The sequence below is a fragment of the Vanellus vanellus genome (genome assembly GCF_965231255.1).
Source record: "Vanellus vanellus genome assembly, chromosome: 3".
Classification (NCBI taxonomy): Eukaryota; Metazoa; Chordata; class Aves; order Charadriiformes; family Charadriidae; genus Vanellus; species Vanellus vanellus.
The window spans coordinates 101885968-101892429 of record NC_138907.1 but is presented as its reverse complement, the minus strand read 5'-3'; positions in this window follow the sequence as shown (position 1 = coordinate 101892429).

Sequence of the window (6462 nt, the reverse complement as noted above, 5' to 3'; positions counted from 1 at the left end):
AAACATGGTGGACATGAGCTATATTAGCTCTTAGTTAAACCCAGTGCTGCAAGCCAGCTCACTGGGGGAATAATACCAGTATCTCTGTTTTCTTCTCTCTGCATTTCCCTGATGTTATGGAGAAGATGTGCATATATAATGGCAGTTTTTTGTGGAAGTCCAAGTGTACAATACTCAGCTTCCCTGGTCACCTTACAAATAGGTGGTTTACAACATTTGCATTTGTTGCAATAAGTTCTCTAAATCCATATAGTTCTACTGTTTACAGTGGCAGTACAGGAAAATATCACAATCAATTATAAAATTCAGTGCATGAGTAGGACACTTGAATGTATGTGTCTACATGCAATGGTCTCCATGCACGCTAGGCACGTGAGCTCCAGTGGCAGCCAGTGCAAACTTGGCCAATGCAGTCCATGGGGCTGGAAAAGCCATTCCCAGCTCCAGGCACAAAGTGAATTCAGTCACTCTCTAGACTGTGGTGATTAGATAACTGCTATCACAGGAGCTTAAACACCCTTATTGGGATTCAGTTGTCTAAGCTTAACGTGCATGCTTACAAAAACCCGGTGCCATTTGAGATGCCATCATCCCCTGGCTGCCAGTCTAGAGGAGTAAAGGTCTCCTGCAAGCCCTGTGACATCTGTCAAACATGCTGCAGACGTCTTGGACACCACAGAGCGCCTCAAATTGAAATGCTGTAAATGGGGCGTTATCTTCAGCTTCATCCTTTTTAAGGTTTAGGAGGCTTAATTACAGAATAAAGAAATACTTCTCTTGGATGGTGTTTCACTATTTGGAAACTGGGGCATTTTTTTTCTTTCCAGAAAGCCAGAACAACCAAATACTTTCTGTTTAGCCAATAGCCCAGTGGTAGTGGTCCACATTCTGCCTGAGCAGAGCTGAGCCCTTGTATTTAGCTGCAGAAGTTCCCTAGCCACCACTATAGCTTTTCCAGGGGTAATACCAATCAGCAGGCCATAGAGTTACTGACTGTCTTCATCACATCCACTGACTAGAAAACAATTAATCAGGTAATGAAAAACTTTAATTAACTAGAAGAATCTGACAGCTCCTATTCCCTGAAACCTCTGAAGTCTGGTGGCTTAGAAACACTGTTAGATTCAGAAACTTTCAGCCAAAGGAGGGAACTGAAGTCACATTTCTCGTCTGTGCGAAGTGCACTTTATATTCTGGAATTCAAAATGAAATCTCTGCTCTCTCCAAGCATTAAGACTGGGTCATCTGTGGATATGTTGAGAAATAAAATTTGCAATACATGAGCAACTTTGAAATCATAAGCTTAAACACAAAGGAATTTTATATATAGCAGTTAGCTGAGTAAGGAGTCAGAAAATCTGTGCCTTAGAGTTAGGCTTCTAAAGAGGCATTTAGGTACATAAATTCTGCTTTAATCTCAGTTATCCCAGCTCTTAAGTAACTAAATAATTTGGCAAGAAGGTCATTGTCTGGTTATAGCAAAGAGTTGATTTAAAATGCTCAAACTTTTAAAAATCTTTTAACAGCAAGTTAGAACTGAATTATCACACGCGTTGTATATAAATCTGCGGTGCATTAATATTTTATTTTCCTGTCTTGTACCTTAAATCATCATACTGCATAATGAAAAAGATACATCAAACACAAAAACAAGCGTAATTTTCAGCAGTCTACTAAAACTTAAAGTAACTGTTAGCTTTTGCTTCTAGAACTTAAATAAATGAAGCTATCTTTTATCACACCATAGCAGGATGCATTTTTATGTCTGCTAAATACATTATTTAATACTGAAGTATAAAACTACAAGGAAATGTCAGTGAGGGCTTGCAGGGATGAAGTCAACTCATCGCTGCAAAAATAAATATGGATCAGAAATACAAAGGAATCTGGAAAATAACTATGACTATTTTTAGATAATGGCATCCTTCCGCTCCTTGAGTGATGATACAATAACCTTCAAGTTGGAAGCATATCAGAAGCTTTCACTAAGTCTTACGCAGCAAGTATAATCTCAAGAGAGGACAATATATGGAAATGTGGATCTGAAATTTCTCCTTTGTCTTTCAATATTACCTACTGGAAAATTCTATAATGATTTCTTTTTCCTTTTGATTTCATTTTTCCTGCCTCTCACTTTAAAATATAAATTTTTTAGAAAGATGACAGAAATCAGGACTGTACTGGAAGTCTAATGATTATAAAGCACGTGCAGTCTAATAGTTGCATTTGTGTTCATGAATATATTTATGCTACTGAAGCGATTCTCAGTGTTCAGACAGTACACATATTTAGTAAATTATTTAAATTTTACATATTTACACTAGAAACGTTCTGTGCTCAAGTGAAAAGACAAGGATACCACTTACAGTCTGAACCGTATTGTACTCAGATTCAAATGATGAGCATTATCTTTCCGAAAAAGAACAAAAAGGTCTGTTAGCGCTCTTAGGCAAGAATGGATTAATTTTTATCTTAATCCAGTTTATAGAAAAGCATTTCCGCCTCTTTGATGTGGTGTATGCTAAGTGAAAACATCATGCTCTACCCATCAGAATCATGCAAGTGGTCATTCTTTCTTTTGCGCTGATGTTACAAAAGGAGATAGCCTGCATGGCTGGAAGGTATCCATGATATTAAACAGTTCATGGGGCTGTGAAGTGCTGAGAGCAATCATGCAGAGCAACAGGCCACAGGAATGCAAATCATCCACAAAGCCAAAAGTGGAGCTAGCAGGTGGCCTCTCCTATTCATCTGATGTCAACACACTGTTAGATCAAGCCCTTTTAACATCTGGGTAGGCCCGCTATTGCTTTTAATTAAATATAATACAGCCATTCAATGTTCTCGCATACAAGAAAACCACACAGTAAAAAGCATATCTTCTACACACTGAGGGTCACTATAGTTATATAAATAAATAGTACCGTTTAACTTAGATTGTAAGGTAGTTTAAATTTCATATACTTTCCATATACCGTTCAGTGTTCTACAGTTAGAGCCTCTTTGACATTTCAGTGGCTGACCATATTTCCATGGAAAATGTTCTTGCTCCTTCAGAGGATTTAGAAGGGGAAAAAAGCTTTATAATTAACTTTTTCTACCTTTGAAACATTTCCACTGTAAAAGGTTTTGAACAGAAACATTTGTTCTCAAAATTAGTTTACAGAGAGAATTTAACTGTGTTAACGTATAAGCCATGGAAACTGTCATAATATCTAATTAAATTATTACTGACGTTCCAATCAGTAGCAAAAAAACATCTGTAACTGTAATTCTACTACAGAGAAAGTATAATTAAATCTATTCAGTAATGGGTAACAAGCTATTGCAAAAGTATACTGCAATGCTTTAGAAAGCTGGAATGCTTCAAATATCTTTTTCAAGTATAAGAAACCTTCTTTTTAAGTGGGAACATGAATACATACATTCTTCTGAAGACCCTTTATTAGGATTTAATTTCAATGCATTTATGATTACATTAGTTCTTCTGTTTGAAACAGACTGGAAAAAATAACTGCCATCATTCAGAGCACAGGACAGAGGAGCACATAAGTGTGTTTTCAGTCTATCTCTATGGAGAGCAAACGGTAACTGCATGCTTCATTTTAATTTCAGGAGATAAATAAAATAAAGCGCACAGTGGAGTGTTTTCTTGAACGGAAACATTTTCCAGAATTTGAGCCTGAAACCTGTGACAATGCTGAAATGTGTTATTGTAAAATATTAGGGAAGTAGATGACCCGAGAGGAAAGTAATGGGATGTGAAGCATTTAAACGAAGGTCGCAAGGTCAACTGTTGGTAATGGACTGAGAGTTTTAATGTAAATGATGGCTGCTCGGTAGCTCTGTGTAAAGAGAGATAGATGTCCAGCCCTTAATGGGCAGATGTGATCATTCCAGAACTCCATCACAGTTGCCTTTTTTTTCTTCCTCCAGTCAGAAAAGAGCGCATCAGACTGGGATCTCAGTCTACGATGCCCTGTCTCGTCCGCACTGAGGTAGGCCGATGTTCGGAAAGCAGCTTTGCCTAAATTTCTCTGCATTGTAATTATACACGTAACATGGATATTTGCTCGCCCTTCTCCAAAGTTGAAATTATTACTGAAACGTGTAAGAGACAACAAAACCAGCGACACGTCGAACTGCCACCTCAGCCATTCCTAAACATAAATGTCAAAGGTTGAATTATAAGCAGTAATGCTTTTCTACTCTCCTGAACATGCCATCCATCGACAAATTCCGTTTCATTAATTCAGATGCTCAATAGCATATATTACAAATAAACAGTGTCTAGTTTTCATTCATTATTCTGATATAAAAACCCATATGTCTACTAACAGTCATACCATATACAAGAAAATGGTACCTCGATAGCACTTCCAGAGCAAACGTCAGGTTTCAGCTGCATAACTTCTGCTGATTTGCAGGGGGTTATATGCCTAAAAGCCCTATTAAATGTTTTAAAAATTTATGGCTATGTAACTTTTCCCAGTGTTAAGTCAGTCTAACTGTAGGCAAAAAGATGTGGTGGAAATATGTGGCAGTCATTGTGCAGATAAGAAGTTTATTGGCCTGCTAGAGGAAAGGAAGTTTAGAGAGTGTTGCGCCTACTGAGGTCATTGGCAAAACTTCTATTGACTCTGCGGAGGTGGGCCTGGAGGGAAAGGGAAAAAGATTTTCTTTCTCTTTTATGTAAATTCTACCATGGGTTTAGTTTGGGCTGGGGGTGGTTGCCAGTGTTGAAGTGAGGGGAGGAGGAGAGAAACCGGCTTTACTGCTAGCAAGGGTCTTGACGTTTCTGAAAAGCTTCAGGACAGGAGGCTTCACACTGAGCAGAGATCTGCCTGTTCTGCTGATGGCTATTGAAGAAGAAATATATAATAATAATGCAAATTAATCTATTCTGATCACCTGGCAGCTGTTATTAGGCAGTAAGAGTCAACAGATTTACAAACTGCATAGTTAAGAAAAAGCTGTAAGTGGTTATGCAGAACAGACACCTAACACTGAAACATTTTGGTATCGTGTAAATAGAAAAAGGACACTAGATGACGTAATTTTGGTAATTGTATACAATCTCTACAGTTTTCCATGCCAAAAACATCTGTTTCATATATTATTAAATGTTTCTTTTTGGACATAAGGGTATTTATATATATACTTAATGAGACATCTTATCAGGTGCCTGTCTTTTTAGCACATTTTTGTGTACCTGAAAATGCTTTCCATACTTTACAGTCTCTTCGGCAAAGAAGACAGAAACCCTATCTGAAGTGATCAAATGGAAATAATTGTCTCTGTATAAGCATGGCTTTCCAAAATTTTTAAATCTCAGAAAGACAGCAGAAGTTCCAAAGTTTCCAGATTTATCTTAGTTCTTAAACCAATTTGGCAATTGAAAGCCTATTCAGAAATTTTCTGTTATGTCCTGTAACGAGGTGTGGTGTTTTTGAAAATAAATCATCAGAATCATTTTCATAGACTTTAGGAATTTGTTTTAAAACCCAACTAAAATAATTCTACCGATCTATGTCTTAAAAGTCCTACAGACACATTAAAATAATTGGTATTTTGGAAGCCGTGTCCTAAGTGCAGATATTCCACCTCCACTTTGTAATAAAGTTCAGCTCTTTTCTTGGAAAGATTGGTTTCTCTTAGGTACTTCAATAAAATGTGTAGCGTTTCAGACTTATTTTATTGAAGCCTCTACACCTTTCTTTTATTCATTTCATTGTGGAAGTAATTATGTTTTGGAGGTGTTATCTCTGTTAAATACTTCATGACCTATTGTACATCTGTCAAATCTATTTTTGCAAACGCGATACTCTTTGGGGGAATTCTGAGGCACTCATACAGATTTCAGCTGGATTAAGTGCTGTAATGAAAATGCTGCCCAAGTGTATTTTATACTACAGTAAGTACTTATTTCAGAATTCAATTATACCTACAGGAATATATTCTGTGTCTGATTATCTGGGAATGCCAAAGATACACAGTGTTTTGGCAGAATGACTTCAACTCTGCTAACTAAGTTAATGCTTTTGAAGAGGAGATTGGGTGAAAACGTTACATACAGTCTGAATTTCCTCCTCTGGTCTACCAAACAATGGCATTTACTTGATGGAAGCGAGAACAAGAAGGCAGCTCTCTTTACTCCCTTTCACATGTGCTCTTCTTAGCTTTTCCACTGCAGCTACATGACTGGGAATGTAGCAGTTAGACCTTTTTAAATCGCAGCTTAAGAAAAAAAGGGAAAAGAGCATTGTGCTATGGGCTAGTAGAGTACTTAGTAAGAACTAGGCTAAGATCCTCCCACAGTACAAACAAGAAAGAAGAAAAAAAAGAAATAAATTGTGAGGCAAAGAAATAAATTGTGAGGCAGAAGGATGGGTTGCCTTACTATTTTATTCTGAATATATTTTGAGAAATAGGAATCTTAAATTCTTACTCTGTGTTTGATTA